Source organism: Halichoerus grypus, chromosome 12, assembly GCF_964656455.1.
Source record: "Halichoerus grypus chromosome 12, mHalGry1.hap1.1, whole genome shotgun sequence".
In the NCBI taxonomy this organism is placed as follows: Eukaryota; Metazoa; Chordata; class Mammalia; order Carnivora; family Phocidae; genus Halichoerus; species Halichoerus grypus.
In genome coordinates, this window is record NC_135723.1 from 19,032,622 (window position 1) to 19,056,271 (window position 23,650).

Consider the following 23,650-nt stretch of genomic DNA (forward strand, 5'->3'; position numbering starts at 1 on the left):
TTCTTCAAGTACCTTCCCACAGACTTCTCAAAAACATCTGAACCTCCTGAGGAGTGCTCAGGTTTTACCCTCCCACAAGGAGAGTAGCATGAATTTGAGCTCTGACCATTTGGATTAGGTATTGAGGCAGCAGTGAGCCAATGGGAAAGGGGAGGCAGCCAGTCTTCAAAACGTTACCCAGACATGGAATGGCCCCAACAGGAAGGGCAAGGAATTCAAATCCCATTGTCCTAGAGGATTTCCGGGACCTTAGCTCTTTCCATGCTGGGATTGGTACCAGAGGCATCCCATGTGGCGAGCCAACAGTGAGATCTATCAGGCTTCAGCAGGTTCTTAGCTAGCAGCCAGTGACAAGATGTCACAATTCAGCTCTGGGGAGAAGTGAGTCCCAGTAAAGTGGGATGGAAATATTAAGCATGATTTTAGTTCCAGCAGGGACTGGAATGATACCCAGAAACACCAACTGGGAAAACACGGGGAGAAGGGAAAATGTAGCTCTCTGGGAATGGGAGTGTGCCAGATAAATTGTATGTTCAGATGGCAAAATTAATTCTAGCTCTCCCACCAACTGATAAGAACTGAGCTCCTAATGTTGTATGTCAACTATATCTCAATTTTAAAAGAAGACATCTGTCTTTAGGCAGCATTTCTGAGGTTGAGAATAGGTTGAACTAAGGGCAAGGCTGAAGTTTAACCAGTCTGCACTAGCCTGGCTCTCCAGCCTCCCCACCCATGCCTTCTCTGGGACTCCCCTCCCAGCCTCCCTATTACCCAGCAACTAAAAGGGTAAAAGTCTACACAACTGTGGGATATGGTCAATGCTTATTTGTTTTGTGCAGAATCTAAGAAGTGATCTGATTCAAGGACAACTCATCTCACACAGAGGTAGCCATCTCAGTCTCTCAAGATCATTGTGTACTGGGGTCATGACTCACCTAAAGAAAAGAGATTCCGTTTATCTGCTTGTGTTTACTCTGTCTTCTAGTTTAGTGGGTGTCTGCTCAGTATCCAGGTTTCATCTATGTTTGTAAATTCACCTCATTATTTTTAAGGGATATTTTATAAATTGAAATTAATCTTATGGGACTCTATAGCTTTTAGGGCAATTTCTCCTCCCATTAAAATACAAGGACCATATTCTAGTTTTCGTTTTATGGAGTCAAAAACATACAGATGTAAAAAGTGTTTATGATTTAAGCACTTCTTTATTATTCCATGAATTCTTGGAAAAATATAAAATGCCTTTTGTATGGCAGGTAAGAGAGGCATTATATAGAGGAAGGTGTCCCTCTATTGATGTATTATTTGTGACAATCAGTACTGTGTTGTGCTTGTATTAGCCAAAAGAATATTGATTCCTGCTTCATCAATCCTCTCTCTAGTCTACAGGAACTGAAATTTCTCAATTAGGCCACAAGGTGGCAGATTAATTGCAGTAGAAAAAAAATTCATACAAAAGCAATAGAGAAATTTCAACTAAATTTCAAGGAATACCTTGCCTCCACCTTCTCCATTCCTGTATAATAGACCTTTCTGATCAGCGGTCATGCTTGAGGGATGCCTGGGTGGCTCAGTTGATTAAGCACCTGCCTTCAGCTCAGGTCATGATCCTGGAATCCTGGGATCGAACCCCACATCCAGGGAGCCTGCTTCTCTCTCTCCTGCTCTCTCACTCTCTCTTTCAAATAAATAAATAAAATCTTCAAAAAAAAAAAAAAGTAATGCTTGATAAACACAAAAGACAAAAAACCCAGTGGTTTTAAAGCCTTTCTTCAGTAAATGTTTTACTACTCCTTTGAAAGAAAAGAAAACATAAAACCCTTTCTGCCCCCTTCCTAATAGCCTTTCTGAAAACAGTTTGAGTCCTACCTGGCAGAGCCCTCTCACAGAAGCCCCAGAAATGACTCTTGGCACTCAGGAACTTTTAGTCTTCTGTCCTTGTTAATCAATTGGATTATTTACATGGGTCTTCCTTTTTAGTGCCCATACATAGTGTGATTATTGATTCACTGCCTACCGTGGCTGAGCCTGGTGTCCTCTGTAATTTCTGGGTCACCTACAGCTGGTTGTACCTGGCCTTCCTGCCTCCAATTTCTTCCCCTTCCAACCCACTGTCCTACTTAAAAGCCTACCTCACTTGTGTGGGATTAAGTGCAAACTCCAAGGTGCATAGCACATGAGGCCCTTCCAACCTGGCCTTCAAGCAGCCTTACACAGACACACACACACACACACACACACACACACACACTAATTCAGTACTAGCATTTTGGTTATCTGCCAAATATGCCATTTTTTCCATACGTATCTGAGTTTGCATACACTGTTCCCTCTATCTAAAATGCTTTTCCCTGCCTGTGTCTGGCAAATATCCAGTGCCACGTGCCTTGCTTGATTCTCTCAGGTGGACCTATGCTGTTCCTGCCTGTCTGGCCTTAGCACTCTGTGTTAAGCTTCCTTTTATTGATCTCATCCCATTGATATATAGATGATAGAATTTTATATCTCTCTCTCCCTCTAAATGTAATCTCTTTGTTTAGGAAATGGAATGAGTGATGGGTAGGATATTATTTTCCAAATAAATAAATTTAAAGTTTTGCTAAGTTAAATGATAGATAATCATTACATAGCTGGGTCATTTCAAAACAAAAAAATACTGAAATATTAATTACTGAACATAGGTTTATCCACTCTTGGCTTCCTTTTATAGAAGAACTAAAGATATTTGGGTCTATTAGTAAAACATGTTTTGTGTCACACTAAAATATTTACAGTGAGAAAGCATATGTTTTTAGAAATTATAAAATGTACTTATAAATTTGCCAAGCCACAGAATGCTAATGTAAAAGATGGTTCACAATTGCTTACTTTTTAGTTTTCATTAGAAATTAAAGGTTTCTAAGTGTTAAAAATTCTAATATATGTAATTAAGGTTACTAGAAATAATATGGGAAACATTCTGTATGCAATAAAAGTAGGACATGTTTTTGGTAAAAGAAAGTATGAGAAATGGAAATGCATTTTCATTAAGGTAAAAGAAAGTAATTTTGTCCTAAACTGAGGCTGGTTATTTCAGAATATGAACAAAGTAAAACAAAGGACAAAATCTGAATGTTAAAAAGAAACTTATAGGGTTTGTGGAAAAAGGAATCGTTGGACAGAAATTTTAATGGTGTGGCCAAGCTGGCTAAGATTAGAGTAAATTAAGCCAAATGAATCTTAACATCAAAAGTAAGCTGGTGCAAAATTAGAATTTGGTTTTCAAAGGACAACACAGTGTGTACTACAATGATTGGACAACTCTCTACCACAAGTATGCTAATCTGTCACCATAAACAGTGCCACCACACCATTGACTATATTCCCTATGCTCTACCTTTCATCCCTGTGACTTATGTATTCCATCCTGGAAGGCTACCAGGCCCCCACTCACATTCACCCATTTTGCCCATCCCCCCCACACCTCTACCTTCTAGCAACCACCGATTTGTTCTTTGTATTTATGAGTCTATTTCTTTTTTTAATTTGTTTGCTTTATCATGTTTTGTTTTTTATATTCCACATATAAATGAAATCATATGGCATTTATCTTTCTCAGTCAGACTTACTTCACTTAGAATAATACCCTTTAGGTCCATCCGTGTTGTTGCAAATGGCAAGATTTCCTTTTTTATGGCTGAATAATATTCCATTGTGTTTATATACCTCATCTTTATCCATTCATCCTTTATATGTTCATCTATGGATGGACACTTAGCTTGCTTCCAAACTTTGGCTATTGTAAATAATGCTGCAATAAACATAAGGGAGCATATATCTTTTCGATTTAGTATTTTGTTTTCTTTGGGTAAATGCCTAGTAGTGGAATTACTGGGTCATATGGTATTTCTATTTTTAATTTTTTGAAACTCCTCTGTACTGTTTTCTACGTGCCTGTGTTAATTTACATTCCCACCAATAGTGTACAAGTGTTTCCTTTTCTCCACATTCTCACCAATACTTGCTATTTTTTGTCTTTTGATTCTAGCCATTCTGACTGGTGTAAGATGATACCTAATTGCGGTTTTGATTTCTATTTCCTTGATGATGAGGGGTGTTGAACATCTTATCATATGTCTTTTGGCTGATCAGTATGTTTCTGTACGTCTTCTTTGGAAAAATGTCTATTCAAATCCTCTGCCCATTTTTTCATTGATTTTTTTTTTTTTTTTTTTGCTACTGAGTAAGTTCTTTATATATTTTGGATACTAACACCTTATGGGACATATAATTTGCAAATATCTTCTCCCATTCAGTATGTTGCCTTTTTATTTTTTTGATGGTTTCTTTCATTGTGCAAAAGCTTTTTATTTTGATGTAGTCCCAATAGTTTATTTTGCTTTTGTTTCCCATGCCTGAGGAGACAGATCCAGAAAAATATTGCTAATACTAATGTCCAAGAAATTACTGCCTATGTTTTCTTCTAGGGAGTTTTATGGTTTCAGCTCTCAGATTTAGGTCTTTAATCCATTTTAAGTTTATTTTGTGTATGGAATTAAAAAAAAAGTGGTCTAGTTTCATTCTTTTGCATGTTGTTGTCCAGTTTTCCTAGCATCATTTATTAAAGAGGCTGTCTTTTCCCTATTATATATCCTTGCCTTCTTTGTCATAGATTAATTGACCAAAAATTGTGGGTTTATTCCTGGGCTCTCTATCCTATTCCACTGATCTGTGTCTATTTTTGTGCCAGTACCATACTGTTTTGATTACTACAGCTTTATAGTATAGCTTGAAATCTGGGATTGTGATACCTCCAAGGCCTTGTTCTTCTTTCTCAAGATTGTTTAGACTATTCAGGGTCTTTTGTGGTTCCATACAAATTGTAGGATTATTTGTTCTAGTTCTGTGAAAAATGTTATTGGTATTTTGATAGAAATTGCCTTCAATCTGTAGATTGCTTTGTATAGTATGGACATTTTAACAATACATGAGCATGTATATCTTTCCATTTGTGTCATCTTCAATTTTTTTCATCATTCTTTTATTGTTTTCAGAGTATAGGTCTTTCACCTTCTTGGTTAAGTCCATTCCTAGGAATTTTATTCTTTTTAGTGCAATTGTAGATGGGATTGTTTTCTTAATTTCTCTTTCTGTTACTTCATTATTCACAAAAATGCAACAGATTTTTGTATATTCATTTTGTAACAGGCAACTTTACTGAATTTATTCATTTATTACTCTAATAGTTTTTTGGTGGAATCTTTAGGGTTTTCTGGTATAGTATCATGCCATCTATCAAAAGTGACAGTTTAACTTCTTCTTTACCAATATGGATGCCTCTAATTTCTTTTTCTTGTCTGATTGTTGTGGCTAGGATTTCCAGTACTATGTTGAATGAAAGTGGTGAGCATGGACATCTTGGTCTTATTTCTAATCTTAGAGGAAAAGCTTTCAATTTTTCATCATTGAGTATGATGTTAGCTGTGATTTTGTTAGATATGGCCTTTATTATTTTGAGGTATGTTTCCTCTAAACTCACTTTGTTGAGAATTTTTTTCATGAACAGATGTTGAGTTTTGTCAAATGTTTTTCCTGCATCTATTGAGATGATGAAATGATTTTTGTCCTTCATTTTGTTGATGTGACATATCATGTTGATTGATTTGCAAACACTGATCCATCTTTACAACCCAGAATAAATCCCACTTGATGGTGGTGAATGATTCTTTTAATGTATTGTTGAATGCAGTTTGCTAATATTTTGTTGAGGATTTTTGCAACTGTGTTCATCAGGGCTATTGTTCTCTTTTTCTGTAGTGTCTCTGGTTTTGGTATCAAGGTAATGCTGGCCTCATACAATGTATTTGGAAGCTTTCCTTCCTCTTCTGTTTTTTAGAATAGTTTTGGGGAGAAAAGGTATTAACTCTTTTTTTTTTTTTTTTTTTGGCAGAATTCACCTGTGAGTCCATCTGGTCCTGGACTTTTGTTTGTTGGGAGTTTTTTGATTAATGATTCAATTTTGTTACTAGTTAAGATTTTCTATTTCTTCCTGATTCAGGTTTGGAAGATTGTATGTTTCTAGGAATTTTTCCCTTCTATGTTGTCTACTTTGTTGGCTTATAATTTTTCATAATATTCTCCTTCAATCCTTTGTATTTATGTGGTGTTAGTTGTTACTTCTCCTCTTTCATTTCTGATATTGTTTGTGTCCTCTCTTTTTCTTGGTGAGTCTAGCTAAAGGTTTATTTATTTTGTTTATCTTTTCAAAGAACCAGCTCTTGGTTTCATTGATCAATTTTCTATTTTTTTAGTGTCTGTTTCATTTATTTCCACTTTGATCTTTATTATTTCCTTTTTTCTACTAACTTCGGGCTTTGTTCTTCTAGTTCTTTTAGGTGTAAGTTTAGATTGTTTATTTGAGTTTTTCTCATTTCTTGAGGTGGGCCGGTATCACTATAAATTTCCCTCTTTGAATTGCTTTTGCTATGTCCCAAAGATTTTGAGTCATTTATTTTATTTTCATTTGTCTCCATGTATTTTTTTATTTCCTCTTTAATTTCCTCATTGACCATTGGTTATTTAGTAGCATGTTGTTTAGCCTCCACATCTTTCTGTTTTTTTTCCAGTGTTTTCTTGTAATCAATTTCTAGTATTGTATCATTGTTGTTAGAAAAGATGCTTGGGGCTCCTGGGTGGCTCAGTCGTTAAGCGTCTGCCTTCGGCTCAGGTCATGATCCTGGGGTCCTGGGATCGAGCCCCGCATCGGGCTCCCTGCTCCGCGGGAAGCCTGCTTCTCCCTCTCCCACTCCCCCTGCTTGTGTTCCCTCTCTCGCTCTGTCTCTCTCTGTCAAATAAATAAATAAAATCTTAAAAAAAAAAAAGAAAAGATGCTTAATATGATTTCAGTATTCTTAAATTTATTGAGATTTTTTTTGTTCCCTAACATGTGACTGATCCTGGAGAATGTTCTGGATGCACTTGAAAAGAATGTGTATTCTGGTTTTTTGGATGGAATGTTTATATATATATATCTGTTAAGTCCATCTAGTCTAATGTATCATTTAAAGCCACTGTTTCCCTGTTGATTTTCTGACTAGATGATCTATCCATTGATGTAAGTGGGGTGTTAAAATCCCTTATCATTATTGTATTACTGTCAATTTCTTTGTCTGCTAATATTTGCTTTATGCATTTAGATGCTTCGATGCTGAACATATGGGCATTTACAATTTTTATATCTTCTTGTTAGATTGATCCATTTATCATTATATAATGTCCTTTTCTGTCTCTTGTTATCTTTGTTTTAAAGTCTACTTTGTCTGATATAAGTAAGCATTACTCTGACCTTTTTTTTTTTCAGTTCTATTTATATGGAATATATTTTTCCTTCCCTTCACTTTCAGTCTGTGTGTGTCTTTAGGTCTAAAGTGAGTTTTTTACAGGCAACATATAAATGGGTCTTGTTTTTCTATCCATTCTGTTACCCTATGTCTTTTGATTGGAGCATTCAGACCATTTATGTTTAAAGTAATTATTGATAGGTATATACTTATTGCCATTTTGTTAATTGTTTTCTGGCTGTTTTTTGTAGTTCTCTGTACCTTTCCTCTTCTCTTGTTCTTTTCCTTGTGGTTGATGACTTTCTTTAGTGTTATATTTGGTTTTCTTTCTCTTTAATTTTGTATATGTAATACAGGTTTTTGGTTTGTGGTTACCATGAGATTCATATATAACATACTAAGTACAGAGCAGCCTATATTAACCTGATGGGCACTTAACTTTAAACATTCTAAAAGAACTTCATTTTTACCCCTTCTATACTTCATGTATATGTTGTCATATTTTACATCTTTTTATTTTGTGAGTTCTCTTAACTGAATTTTTAGATACAACTTATTTTACTACTTTTGTCTTTAACCTTCAAAGTTGCTTTATAAGTGATTGCTCTACTGCCTTTACTGTGTGTTTGCTTTTACTCATGGAAATTTTTCCTCTTATAATTTTTTTACTTCTAATTATTGTCTTTTCCACTGAAAGAAGTCCCTTTAACATTTCTTGTAAGACTGGTTTAGTGGTGACGAACTCCTTTACCTTTTGTTTGTCGGGGTAACACTTTATCTTTCCTTCCATTCTGAATGATAACCTTGCCAGCTAGAGTATTCCTCAATGTAGGTTTTTCTTTTTCTTTCAGACTTTGAATACATGATGCCACTCCTTCTGGCCTGCAATGTTTCTGCTGAAAAATAAGCTAAAAGCCTTATGGGGTTGTACATAAGTAGTTCCTTTGTCTTACTGCTGCTAAAATGTTCTGTTTATCTTTAATCTGTGACAGTTTATTATATTGTGTTGCAGTATGGACCTCCTTGGGTTCATCTTGTTTGGAACTCTCTATGCTTTCTAAACCTAGATGTCTGCTTTCTTTCCCCAGACTAGGGAACTTTTCAACTATTATTTCTTTTTTTTTAAGATTTTATTTATTCATTTGAGAGAGAGAGACAGAGAGAGAGCACAAACAGGGAGAGAGGCAGAGAGAGAAGGAGAAGCAGACTCCCCGGTAAGCTGGGAGCCCAATGTGGGGTTTGACTGCAGGACCTGGAGATCATGACCTGAGCTGAAGGCAGACGCTTAACCATCTGAGCCACCCAAGCACCCCTCAACTATTACTTCTTTTTTTAAAAGATTTTATTTACTTATTTGTCAGAGAGAGAGAGAGAACAAGCAGGGGGAGAGGCAGGCAGAGGGAGAAGCAGGCTCCCTGCTGAGCAAGGAGCCTGATGCGGGACTCCATCCCAGAACCCTGGGATCATGACCTGAGTTGAAGGCAGCCGTTTAACCAACTGAGCCACCCAGGCATCCCTCAACTATTATTTCTTAAAATAAATTCTCTACTCCTTTCTCTATTTTCCTCCTGGGACCCCTATAATTCAAATGTTTGCTCGATGTTGTCCAAGATATCCCTTAGCCTATCTGCATTTTTTTATTTGTTTTTCTTTTTCCTGTTTAGCTTTCCATTTTCCTGTCTTCCAGATCACTGATCTGTTCTTCTGCACTTCCCTCTAGTATTTCATTTTCATTTCAGTATTGTATTCTGCAACTCTAATTGGTTCTTTTTTATATTTTCTCTTTGTTGAAATTCTCACTGAGTTCATCCACTCCTTTCTCTAGTCCAGTTGCCTCTTTATGACTATTACTTTGAACTCTTTATCAGGTAGATTACTTTACTCCATTTTATTTCATTCTTTTTATGAGGTTTTGTCTTGTTCTTTCATTTGGATCATATTCCTCTGTCTCCTGTGTAGACTGTGTGTGCCTGGTGATTTTGACTGGCTAGCTGGAGCTGTGGCCAGCATGGGCTGGGGGTCCCAAAGCACTCTGTGCTGCAGCAGCCCTGGTGGGATAGCCAGAGCTAAAGTGGGTATGGGCTGGGGTGGACTGTCTGTTCAGAGGACACTTTAGTAGGACAGCTGGAGCTGAAGTGGGTGCAAGCCAGGGTGTCCGCAGGTGCTCCATGCAGGGGTGCCCAAGTAGCCAAGGTGGACATGGGGCTGGAGAATCCTGGGATGCTCTGTGCATGGGATCATCTGACCAGTCCTCTGGAGCCAAAGCGAGCGGGGGCTGGGAGATCCCCAGGCACTCTGCACCTAAGCTACCCTGATGAGTGGTCTAGAGCCAAAGTGGTACAGGCCTGGAGTGTTTCAGGGCTCCTTCTGCCTGTCACTTCAGAGAGGAAGCTAGAGCTGTAGTGAGGGCTGACCAGAGGTGTCTTGGTATGTGCTGCTCTAGGGCCACCTTGATAGGATCACTGGAGTTGGTGTGGGCTAGGGGTCTGGGGTTTGTTCAGATGGTAGGCTGGCCAGGATGCCAGGACCCTCATCCCATTTGCACCATCAAGGTGGAAGGGGAACATAAACCATGATGCTTGTCAGCCCCTCTGACCCAGAGAGAGCTCCCCACTGTTTGGCACAGTTTTAGGGCTGAATCCTTCATATTCTAGTTGGCCTTTTAACCCATGGCAATTTTTCTGTGTCCCAGAGCAGATGAATCTGCTCACAGGCCCTCGGGTCTATCCCTCCCCACTACAGTTTGCCACATGGGGTGAGGGAGCTGGGAGTCCTGTTTGTTAATGTGTCTCTGTCTCTTTTGTTGTACAGATGCTGTTCAGTCAGCCCTCAGTTCTTCAGGAAGAAGTGCTCTATAAATAGGTATAGACTTGGTGTGTCTGTGAAGAAAGTGAGTTCACAGTCTTCCTATGTCACCATCTAGGACCTTTCCTTTTCTAACTCTTGAAAGTGTTGTGGAATCTATTTCTAAAACAATAGCTGCCCAACAAAAGTCCTTAGACTCTGGCCAAAGTTGTTGATAATAACAGTCCTTAATTATCTCTTAGCTGAGCAAGGAAGTGTCTGTGCTGTGGCTATCATCACCTACTGAACCTGGTTTAACACTTGGGGGGAAGTTGAAACTCAGTTACATAAGATCACTGAGCAAACCATTTGGTATAAAAAGGTGACTCCTTCAGTGGGGTCTCTCTTTGACTTATTTTATTTTGATTGTTTTGGGTCTTGGGGACTATGGCTTCAAAGAGTATTTCAAACATCGGAAATTATCCTACTTATAATAATCATAGTAGTCTCCCTAGCACATTGTATTCTCCCGAAGGTTTTCAATACATGTTCACAGTTATTAACCACCAAGCAAATGATCTCCCTAAGACTGGAACATCAGAAAATGAATGAAGAGAATGATCAACCTAAAAAATTGTGAACCTGAAGTCATGGCCTGTGGTTAAGCAAAACAAAATGACAGAACAACAACAAAAAGTCATGACCTGTGCATACCACAAAAAAGATTAAAAAAAATACTGAGAACTTCAGTTCAAGGAATGCTGTTAATGCGTTAAAACTTTTTCATATCTCTCAGTTTAGCTGAGAATCTGGTCAAAAGGGGGCGTTGTTAAAAAAGAGACTACAGGCCCAAAATGGAGTCACTTATGCTAAGCTTTACTCAGCAAATTGCAGATTCAGCCTCTCCGGGACTGTAACCTTTACCCAATCAATCCGGAATTACCTGGTCAGCACTAGTGAGGAAATCACCAGATACACCCTTTCCAACCTCCTTAGGAAGGTGCCTGAAACCATGCACTCTAATAAACTTTTCCCACCTCCTTTCTGCCTTAAAAACTTTTCCTTTCTACAGCTCTTCAGAGCTCCTTTTTATTGGCTAGATGGGATGCTGCCCAATTTATGAATCATTGAATATAGCCAATTAAGGTCTTCAAATTTACTCAGTTGAATTTTTCTCTTTAACACCCAGATCAAGTCATGTTGGGACTGAACTTTTGCACACCACGGAAAGGCAATTCTTGGGCAAACTTGAGAGTCTGCCAACTGGAAAGATGAATTCACAGCTCCATAACCATAATACAGAGGCACCATGGGAGGTCCCTCCCACCTCAAACTTTGGCAAAATTCTGCTGATTCATCCTCACACAGGGGAATTCTTATGGAGGAGGGGTATGGGTTAACTGGGAACACCCTAGACTGTGTAATACAGAGAGGAAGCTTGGCCAAGCAGAGCTCCAGAACTGTGGTCTGAATGCAGGCTTTGTTCAGGTGAGAGAAGCCTGGTGCCATTTAGCTCTGAAATAGAGATAAAGAACTGAGGGGTGAATCCGCTGGTCTCACTACATTTTGCTGTATTCATTCCCATTGAGAAACCTATCTTGTCAAGTAGGCTATTACTTCGAGAAGAAAGAGGTTCCTGTGGGTTAACTATAAATTTAGTTTGGGGCTTCTTAGTGGGGTACGGGGGAAAAACAACACCCAGCTATTAAAGGGAAAGTGTGGATTTTCCCCTCCCCAAGCTGGTTGATTCTCTGGGGATTTCCACCTCAGAAGCTGCTTCCTGGGAGAACTTTAGCCTGGAGAGGGAGGTGCCCCTCACTGCACATCACACATGTGCAAACATTGTGTAGTATTTCTTGGTTTTATTTTTCTCTGGGAAGAAAGCCTGGATTAGATATTTGTGGTGGGAAGATGGAGCTGACGATTCCCAGCAACTTAAAGCACCACTCTGCACCAACTAACCGGTGGTTATCAGCCTTACCTCACAACTGCCTATCCTTCAGGATTCAACTTCCTTCTCTTCTGAGTGTGGGCTAGTCCCTTTCATGGACTATGAATCATTGAGGTCAGGCTCTTTCTTGAGCAGTGTCAGCCAGTGGCTAAAGTAGGATTAGCTCAAAACACATTTGTGAAATGAGCAGAGCAAATGAATGAATAAGTTAATGAGTGAATTCCTAGCCCTTATTATTGTCTCTCAAAATTGCCCATTTTCTTGTCTGTCTTGCTAACTAAACTGAACATTGTCTTAGGGCAGAAGCTGTTTGCCTTGTTTACCAATGCCAAGGGTAGTGCTTGACCAAAGTATTTAAAATATGGAAAGGAGGAAGAGACAGGGGGATCCTGTTCCTCTAAGAGTTTGTCTCCCATTTGGGGAGGTCAGATGAACACATAGAATAATCTGAGAACCATAAGCAGCTAAGCTGATAGCTGTGACATTCAGGGAGCACAAGATGCTCTGAGGAGATATGACACAAATTGAAGAGGGACAGCCTGGGGACTGAGAGGACCAGAAAGCTCTGCCCCAGGAAGAACCGGCCAGGGGGACAGACTGTGTGAGCAAAGTTTGGTGGGGACAACATTGGGAGTTTGGAAGTTTCTGAAAGGAATGGAAGTGTGGCTAATTGCTGATCAAAGGCAATTGGATTTAGGTTATAGATACCAAATGATTAAGTGAGTGAGAGCCTCTTGCCTGGAGTAAGGCTACATGAAAGCAGGTGGAATTTAGCCTCCCAGACAAGTCTGTCTTAACCGGCAGGACAACAATAGTCACATCTTTTTTGTTAAACCTACTCCCCACTCTCTAATCTTTAAGCACTTGACAAGTGCTTTGCATGAAAGGTTCACTCAAAACAGATGTAACAGCATGTAAGAGAATCCACTAAACTTCTCTTGGATCAGAATCCCTTGTTAAGTGGTGGAATACAAAGGCAAAGGGAACCCTAGGCCTGGAATGCTCTTCAAAGAAAGTTAGGCTACTGTACCCATTAGATTGCTGTTCCTAATCAGTTAGTGTGGGGATGTCTAGTCAATCCATATATACTAAAGTTTTACCAATGAAACTATATTTCTGATTCCCTTGATGTTAACCACCTCACCTCCTAGTGCATACTTACACAGAGAATATTGGAGAGCTGACCTCAAATGCTAATCCCCATGCAAAGTTTATTTCTGATTAGGGCTCTTTAAATGATAATTAACTATCCCTCAGATTTGAATTAGAACTAATGTACCCACCTATATATGACATAATGCATATGCTGAAGTATTTAAAAGTAAATTACAGACAGCATAACACAGAGAATTATGAAAATTTCCGAGCTTAGAGAGACTTGGCATTATTGTGCATTGTGGATGGGGTCTTTTTGGGAAATAGGGAAAGACTGGCACCTGAGCGCAGAGGCACCAAAACCTGACTTATCCTCAAATGCCTCAGGAATTTCCTATTTCACAGCCATCATGCTCTTAGTTCCTGCCTTACAATCTTATGTCCTGAATTATTTTAACAGCTCCCTAACCAAACCCCCTGCCTCACATACTTCTCTTATCACTCTCCTCTCTCCCCCAGGCAAATCCATTCTCTTCATAATCATCAGTGCATTCTCTCTAAAACACAATCTGCTATGAAACTTGATGGTTTAAAACATGTCAGTGGCTTACCCACTCTCTACAGAATGAACTCCTAACCTCTTACCTCCTTAGCTTAGCTTAAATGCCCCTATAATTTACCCTTTGAACAGTCACTTCCGGCCAACTCCTGCTTTGCTGTTGACACTTGGATTAATATAGAATGTTTTAGGGTTGCCTTCTTGCCTGCTTTATCTTGTTCATGTCTCAGTACCTTTGCGTCAGATGTTCCCTTTTCTTCCCATTCACCCAACCTCATGTAACCAGCCCCTACTTATCCTACAACAGTTTCTCAGGATATAAGAGTAATATACAGAAATCAATTGTATATAAATGAGCAATGAACAATTGAAATTGAATTAATTATGACAGCATTGTTTATAATAGTATCAGAAAACATGAAGTGTTTAGCGATAAATTTAACAAAATATGGTTGACCCTGGGACAACATGGTTTTGAGCTGCACAGGTCTACTTATATGTGGAACTTTTTTGATAAGTACAGTACTGTAAATGTATTTTATCTTCCTTATGATTTTCTTAACCTTTTCTCTAGTTTTTTATAATACAGTATATAATACATATGGCATACCAAACGTGCTAATCAGCTGCTGATGTTATCAATAAGGCTTCTAGTCAACAGTAGGCTATTAGTAGCTATGTTTTGGGGGAGTCAAAAGTTATACAAGGATTTTAGCACCCCTAACCCCCACAATGTTCAAGGACCAACTGTATATGCAAGTCTTCCATGTTAGTAACTATAAAACCTTGATAAGAAAAAAAAAAAAAAACCCTAAATAAATGCAGAGAGATCCTATGGTGGTGGATTAGAAGACCCAATATTGTTAAGATGTATTTCTCCCGAACTGAGCTATAGATTGCAATCCCAGTCAAAATCCCAGCCAAAATCCCAGCAGATCTTTTTTCTAGGTATTGACAAACCGATCCTAAAGTGTATATGGAAAGCCAGTAGTTCTAGAATAGCCAAACAATTTTGAAAAAGAAGTACAAAGTTGGAAGGCTCACACTAGCTGATTTCAAGACTTACTGGAAAGTGTGTGGTTTGGGCCTAAGAATAGACCTATAATTCAGTGGAACAGAACTGAGGGCCCAGAAATAGGCCTTCGCACATACAGTCAATTGATTTTGACAAATGTGACAAGATAATTCAAAGGAGAAGGAACAGTCTTTTCAATGAATAATGCTGGAACAATTGGACATCCAAATGTAAAAAATAAATAAAATAACACTCTACCCTTACTTCACACCATGAATTAACTCAAATTGGATCATAGACCTAAATGTAACCTAAAACTATACAATTTCTAAAAGACAAAAAGAAGAATATCTTTATGATTTTTGTGTTAGGCAAAGAACTTCTTAAAGAGGACACAAAAAGCACAAACCATGAAATTTTTAAAAATTGCTAAGTTTTATCAAAATTAAAATGTTCTATTCAAAAGCCACTGTATGTTATGATACAATATCATGATAGATAAGTAGGTAGGTAGGTAGGTAGGTAGATAGATAGATAGATGATAGATAGATAGATAGATAGATAGATGATAGATAGATAATAGATAGAGACATTTATTATAGGGAATTGGCTCTCACATAATTATGGAGGCCAACAAGTTCCATGGTCTGCACTCTGAAATCTGGAGATTCAGAAAAGCTAGTGGTGTGATTCACTATCAAGTCCAAAAGCCTGAGAACCAGGAGAGCTGAAGGTGTAGATTCCTGTCCAGCTTGAAAACCTCAGAACCAAGAGCACCAAGGCAGAAGAAGATCAATGCCTCAGCTCAAGCAATCAGACATAAAGAAAAAAGGGTGAATTCCTCCTTTGTCTGCCTTTTCTCCTGTTTAGGCCCTCAATGGATTGGATGATGCCACCCACATTGAAGAGAGCAATTTATTCTACTGAATCCACCAACTCAGAAACTAATCTCATCTGGAATGTCCTTATAGACACACCCAGAAATAATATTTAATCTTAACATCCATTGGCCAATCAGTTGACATATAAAATTAACCATCCAGGCACTGTTAAGAAAATGAAAGGACAAGTCATAATCAGAGTGAAAATATTTGCAGAGCAAACATCTGGTGAAGGACTTGTGTCCAGAATACATAAAGAACTCTCAGAAGGGAAATAAATAGTCCAATTAAAAATTGAGCAAAAGATTTGAACAAACACTTTACCAAAGGAGATTTATACATAGGAAAAAAACATGAATATGTTCAGTATCATCAGTCATCAGGGAACTGCAAATTAAAACCACAATGAGATACAACAATATACCTGTTAGAATGGAGGGAAAAACTGAGGACACCAAATGTCAGTTGAGGATACAGAGCAACTGGGACTCTCATAAATTGCTGTTGGGAACACAAAATGTTTCAGCCACTTTTGAAAACAGATTGGCAGTTTCTTATAAAGTTAAATATATACTTACCATAAGACCCAGCAAACTCACTCGGGTATTTATCGAAGATAAATAAAAACTTATGTTCAAACAAAAATGTGTTCATAAATGTTTATAGCAGTTTTATTCATTATCATCAAAAACTGGAAATAATCCAAGTGAACCTCAATTGATGAATAGATGAACTTGTAGAATACTATTCTACAGTAAAAAGGAATGAAATACTGATACATATAACATGACTGAATTCCAAATGGATTATGGTTAAGTGAATAAAATCGAACTCAAAAATCTACTTACTTTATGGCATTCTGGTAAAGGCGAAACCAACCAAACAAACAAACCAAAAAAAAAAAAAACAGATCCGTGGTTAATGGGAGCTAGTAGAGGTAAAGGGCTAATTACAGAGAAATATAGGGAAATTGGGGAAAATGATGGAACTGTTACATATCTTCATTGTGGTGATGATTATACTATGATTATACTATACATTTGTCAAAATAGAACCATACTGTATGTAATTTATGTCTCAATAACTTCTTAAAAAGAATTTAAGAATATTTAAGAATTTTTAGTACTGTCAAGACCTCGATGATTCCATGAGCACTGCACTTCAACCCTTCATTAACTTTCAAAATTCCTTTGAACTTGTTGGAAGTATCCATTTTCTAATGATTACTTTGTTGATACCCATTTGACTGGTCTGCAAAGGGAAAATGCAAAAGGTATTCTCTCCCCCTTGTTTTCTTTTTTCTTTTCCTCTCTTTATCTCTCCCTCTTTCTTTAGTAAAAGTATACCTTCGTATGTTGCTGGCAGTAAGTCTGGAGATAGATTTATGTCACCATTGAAAAAATGGTCCTTGTGAACCTGATTCTGTGGAGCTGAAGGCCACATTGTGTTGGAAACTCTACAGTGAGCTTTAATTTCTCAAGTATCTGTTTCTGGAGGTTCCATAATTCATACAGAGGCTTCCAGATCTTTCCAGGTATGCTGTCAAAGGCTGCCCTGTTTCCTTTGGCAAACTTGTGCCTGGGCATCCAAATCTCACTTATATAAAATATGGAAATTGCAGGCAGCCCTGGGCATCCAGGATATGGTTGTACAACAGTCTTGGCTAATAGGGGCTAAAATCAGAAAAGCCTTACAATAGGCAGGTAAAAGAAGAAGATACAAGTTTGATATCCTTGGAGGGCATTGTGTGTTTCTCTTGGAACTCGAGTTGCTGAAAAATTTCTAACTCTCTCATCCTTTTTCAATGGACATTTTCAAACATTTAAACAAGTAGACAGAATAGTTTGACTTCCATGTAACCATCACCCAGCTTCAAAAACAATTAATTTATGACCAACCTTGTTTCAACTGTACCCCTACCCACCCCTTACCTTAGGTTATTTGGCAGCAAATTCCAGATATCATATCATTTCTTCTGTCAATATTTCAGTATGTATGTATCTCTAAAATATGGCTATTGGAAATTTTTCCAGTTTGCTTCTTTGTGCCTTTTATATGCCCCATCATTATGGTGGGTTGTTTTTGAGTACTCCCTTGCTCTGTGCGACTAAAAGATACTCCAGCTACATTTTTACATTTCCTACCCAGTCCTGGGAGTAGCCATTTCTCCAAGGAGCTCCTGGTTCCTCTTATTGGAGAAGGGTTTTAGAAATCAAAATTTAGACTCTATGATTACTCACTGTACTAGGCCCTCTCAGCTGACAGAGCAAGAAAATATATGTGTATATTCTTACCTGCGTATATATGCATATCAATAAATATTTCTGTATGTAACCATCTGTATCTGTGTTAAACTAAACATGAGTTCATACTTATGTCTTCAATTTTAGTCCATTAGCACCAGGATCATTCTGGCCACCTTCCCTTGCTTATCCGTAAATTCTCACTTCAACAGCAAGAAACCTGGTTCTTATCACCCACTGTCCATTTACTTAATTGTTTAATTCCAGAATACATGTGTAGTAGTATCAGAATTATTAACACAAGGAAACAACTTTATCCACTAGAATACAGTGCTTATGTGCAGCTTCTTTTGCCTTTAGTCTTGTAGACTCCACTCATTTCCAAAGTCACTTAGGTAACTTGGCACTTAGGTTAAGCATATTGTATGACCCAGCCATTCTACTCAGGTATTTACCCAAGAGAAATGTAATCATATGTTCATACAAAAACTTATACACAAATGTTCATAGCACCTTTATTTTTAATAGCCAAGAACTAAAACAACCCCAAATGTCTATCAGTAGAAAAATGGATAAAAAAATTTGATATAGCCAAATAATGAGATACTATTCAGCAGTAAAAAGGAATGAACTATTAATACATGCATAATACATATGAACCTCTAAATGATCATACTGAGTGAGAGAAGCCAGACACAATCAATATATATAAAAACTCAAAAATGCAAACTAATCTATAATGACACCTAATACATGGTGACCTGGGGATGGAAGGGTTTGGGAGAGAGGCAGGAAAGAGAGATTATAAAGGGACATGATGGGCGATGATGGGTATGTTCATTCTCTTGACTGAAAATTTCATGGAAGAAAACATATGGCAAAGTTATCCAGTTGTACAGTTTAAATATGTACAGTTGACTGTATGCTCATTTTACCCCAATAAAAAAAGTCTATGCCTAATACTCTTTATCCTTTTTCATTCTAGGGGCAGTGCTTCTCAAACTTTAATGTACACATAAATTCTCCTAAAGATCATGTTAAAACGCAGATTCTGGGCCACCAGTCTAGGGACCAACTTGAGATTCTGTATTTCTAATGAGCACCAGGTGGTACAATTGCTAGTCTGTGGGTCACACCTTGAATGGCAGTGCAGTTCGTCAACTTTAGTCGGAGTCACCGGGGGAGCTTTTGGAACTTGTGGATACTTTGTGCACAGAGATGAGGATTCTGTATGTGGCATGTGGTAGAGCCTGGAAGTGCATTTTTCACAAGACCCTCAAAGACTCTGAGCTCTGATATTGCATGACCATACCTGGGAACACATTAATCAAGAGCTTGCAAACAAACTTGGCCATGTTCTCTAACATATTTAGTAATCTGTACCCAATTTCCAGGCATCATTTGAATACTTCCAAGTCCTCCTTTTAAACTTTGTATTCTTCATCTTTTGTTTACATAAAATAAATAGAATTGGAGACCCAATGAGCAAGTGAAAGTCCAGAGGTCATTCCCCCAGGAAGAAGGGAGGTAATTTAACACCTAGGGACAGGTCCACCTATACCTATAAAGAATTTGTTGTGCTTCAGGTAACAATTGAGAAAGTGCTCCTTCTTCCTTTTTTCACTTTAATCTGGGCAATAAGGCTGTAGAAAGTGCTCAGGTTGAAGTTAGGCAAACTGGGATTCTCAGTATACAAATAGCATTTTAACTTTGGGAAAATGTCTGTACTCCTTGAGCCTCTATTTCTTTACTAAATGGGGATAATATACCTATTTTATAAGGTTGCATTAAATTGGGAAATAATGTGAAAGAAAACCAATGAGTCACCCCCTTCCATAAGCAAAGTAAAAGAATATACAGTTCATGGGGCTCCTGGGTGGCTCAGTCGTTAAGCGTCTGCCTTCGGCTCAGGTCGTGATCCCAGGGTTCTGGGATCGAGCCCCACATCGGGCTCCCCGCTCCGCGGGAAAGCCTGCTTCTCCCTCTCCAACTCCCCCTGCTTGCGTTCCCTCTCTCGCTATGTCTCTCTGTCAAATAAATAAATAAAATCTTAAAAAAAAAAAAAGAATATACAGTTCATGGAAAAGAAAACACAAATGGAGTTTACATATATGAAGTAAGCCTTAACTTGATTCTCAGCAAGAGAAATGCATATCACAACTACAGTCAGGTATGTTTTTTACCTATCATATGGGCAAAGAGCACTCTATGCACTGTGTTGACAAAACATAAATTATCAGCACTTGTCTACCCTGATGATAAGAATATAAACCAGTACGGGAGGGGGGTGGGAGGATGGGTTAGCCTGGTGATGGGTATTGAGGAGGGCACGTTCTGCATGGAGCACTGGGTGTTATGCACAAACAATGAATCATGGACACTATATCTAAAACTAATGATGTAATGTATGGGGATTAACATAACAATAAAAAATTTAAAAAAAAAAGGAAAGATAAAAAAAAAAAGAAGTATATAAACCAGTACATCACTTGTGGAGACCAATTTGGGCGTATCAATAAAAATTAAGATCTTTATACACTTTGAACCAGAAATTACACTTCCAGAAGTTTATACTACAAGTACTATATACAGGAACTAAAGCCTTTATTGTAGTATTGTTTCTAATACCAAAATATTAGAACCATAAATGACCATCAGTAATTAATATATGTAATACATATAATCTATATAATATTAAACAGTCATTAGGTGGATGACATATACTTATATAGAAGGATCTCTTAATACATATATGCATAAACACATGATGAATATCCATGTGTTTGTTTACATGGGAAATCTCTGGAAGGATAAGCGAGAAGCTGTTAACGGTAGCTATCTGTTGGAAAGAAATTTATTCCTGGAGAATGGGTTAAAGGGAACATTGTATACCCTTTTCTTCCTTTTAAAATTTTATTTATTTTTACTTTTTATTTTGAAAAATTTTCAGGCCTAGGAAAAATTTGCAGAAAATATCAGAAACTTCTTGTCTCTTACTTTTCAAATGTTAACACCTTATAAAGCCACCATATAGGAAATTAACCTAAATGTAATACTATTAGCTATTTACAGGTCTTTTTCAGATTTCACCAGTTGTCCCACTAATGTCTTTTTTCTGTTCCAGGGTCAAGGATTCACGTTGCCTTGCTCTCCTCCAATCTAGGATAGTTCTCTTGGTTTTTCTTTTGTGACCTTGCTGAATAATGACCAGTTATTGTGTAAAATGTACTTGGTTTGAGTTTGGCTAATGTTTCCTCCTGACAAAATTCAGGTAATACACTTTTGGCAAGAATATCACAGAAGCAGTGCTGTGCTCTTTTCCGCACATCATATCAAAAAAGAGGCTATAAAATAAGCAAACACTACAGTATTAGTCATAGATAAGAATCACCCATAGGAGCTGAAGTTCCTGGGATAAATAGATTAAGGCAAAAATATTTGCATAGCTTCAAAGTATATCCCCATGAAATAGGAGAAAAGAATAACTTTTTACTTATGGAAACTCACTTAACTATGTGATCAATATGTCTCGTGAGCTTGACTCTGACTTTGAAGCTATGCAAATATTTTTGCCTTAATCTATTTATCCCAGGAACTTCGGCTCCTATGGGTGATTCTTTTTTTTTTTTTTTTTTAAAGATTTATTTATTTATTTGACAGAGAGAGACACAGCGAGAGAGGGAACACAAGCAGGGGGAGTGGGATTCTTATCTATGACTAATGTAGTGTTGGCTGATTAGTATTTTGTAGCCTCTTTTTTTTTTCTAAGGTTTTTTAATTTATTTCAGAGAGAGTGAGTGCAAGCACAAGCGAGGACAGGGCAGGGAGGGGCAAAGGGAGAGGGAAAGAATCTCAAGCAGACTCCTGACAGAATGCAGAGCCCAATGTGGGGCTGGGCATGGGGCTAGGGCACCGGCTCAGGCACAGACTCAATCTCAGGACCCTGAGACCATGACCTGACCAAAATCAAGAGTAGGTCGTTTAACCGACTGAGCCACCCAGGCGCCCCAGCAATTTATATTTTCACCATTGCTTCTATACTTAGGGATTGGAATTCTGCTGTGAGAAAGAGCTTTCCCTCTCCCACCTTAATTACTTATTTACTTAATTATTTATGTCAGAATGGACTCATAGATATTTATTTTATTCTCTGCATTATATCTACTATCAACATTTATTTTGTTGCTCAAATTATCCCAGATTTCACCATTCAGAAGAACCACTTGAATTTGGCCAGTGTGTTCTTTTAACACGTCCCTATCATTGTTTGTTCATGTCTTTTGTTCATTTTTCTCTCAAGTTTTTGGTCTTTTGTCCCTTAATGTCCAAGAGGTATTAGAGTTATTAATCCTTTGTCTATGATAGATGTTACAAAATCTTCCTTTTGAGTTCTATACTACATGAATATAATACTTATTTTAGAACTTTTTAAAAATACGCAGGAACATGTTTTGTAGGAACTGAAAAGAAGAAAAAATATGTCAAGTTGTAGGTTGGGAGTGATTTTACTTCAGTTTTTAGTCAACGCCTCTTTTGGTCCTCCTGATTTTCACTTACCCTTTCTCTTAGGAACCCTGCAAGTGAAGCCGGTGTGTGCCAACTAGGAGGCTTGCTGAATGGCCAGGTGTGAGCAATTGGAGGTGAGCCCTGGCTCTTGCTCTCGCTTTGCCTCTTTTATAGTACATGTGCCTGTGCTGTGGCACCAGGTCCAGGAAATAAACAGTGGATAACATGCATGACTTTCTTTCCCTCCTTGTGGCCTCCCCATACTCCAGCAAAAATTGCAGGAATGTTGCTCTTGGAGGCCTGTCAGAACTTCTTTTCTAAATATAAATGCAGAGACACTAAAAATAAGCAATGGTAAAGGTGAGTTTCATTTGTTCCTGAAATGTCAATACACCAAGGGTATAATCTTAGCTGTCAAGGAGCCAGAAAGGAACGGGTAGCTGTCCACTTCTAACCAGACTTCTGGGAGTGAGAAGAGAAACTGTCTGAGGGTTGCTGGAATATTTTGATTTTTTTTTCTTGAGTTGTGTTGAAGGCAGGGCAGCAGGGAAATCATTCCATCATAATTTTGTAGCAGCATCCTTAGCTAACATGGTCCACAAGAAAGGTATTGAGGTTAGGTGAGCCCCCCACAGCAAACCAGAGTGGAGAGAAGGCAGTGGTAACTCTCTGAATTGTTAGGTGAGAAACAAGGCAGTTGAACAGTGCAGAGTGCATAGAATCATGAGTCAACCAGGAGAGACATGCGCCCGGTATAGTGTCTATCCCATAGTAAGCCATTAATATATGACTGAATTAATGAATTAGAAGGTATCTTATACTGCCTTGTGTTGTTCTTAAGGGTCTGAAGTCTGGTGTTATATGCTGTAAGAGTTCAGATGAGAAAGGCAAGGCAGAGAATAAAGGGCAGCAAGAGTCCTAAACAGAAACTCTGAGGTAGGCAGAACTAGAAGTACAGCCAGCAGGTGGGACTTAGGACAGGATCTGTCAATATACAACTGCACAAAATACAATGGGCAACAATGGCAGCAGATAATCCAAGGCATACCTGTAATGCAAGGGGCCACACCTGCAAACAAGGTCCAGCCCTGCCAACACCAACTGTCTGACAGAGCAGAAAGCACACTTAGTGCAGTATATAACCCAAGTTTTATAGCCAGTTATCAGGCAACATTATCTGCCCAGCAGTATTATATATTGAATATTTATATGGTCTCCATGTTACTGTAAGAGATACTTTCCTCAGCCACTTCTGGCCTTTCCACTCTTCCAAACAAATACATCTTATATAACCAAC

At 38.1% G+C, this 23,650-nt stretch overlaps 1 long non-coding RNA gene across 3 annotated transcripts in view; it reads left to right on the plus strand.

The window, feature by feature from the left end:
- Positions 1-23,650, plus strand: part of LOC118546359 (uncharacterized) — a 566,662-nt gene that overhangs the window by 433,396 nt on the left and 109,616 nt on the right. For 2 of the 3 annotated variants that reach the window (XR_013443080.1, XR_013443082.1), the window contains one exon: positions 22,417-22,487. The exons of the other annotated variant lie outside the window; for it this stretch is intronic. This is a non-coding gene — a long non-coding RNA (uncharacterized LOC118546359). The remainder of the gene's footprint in view (positions 1-22,416; positions 22,488-23,650) is intronic. 3 annotated transcript variants of the gene reach the window in all.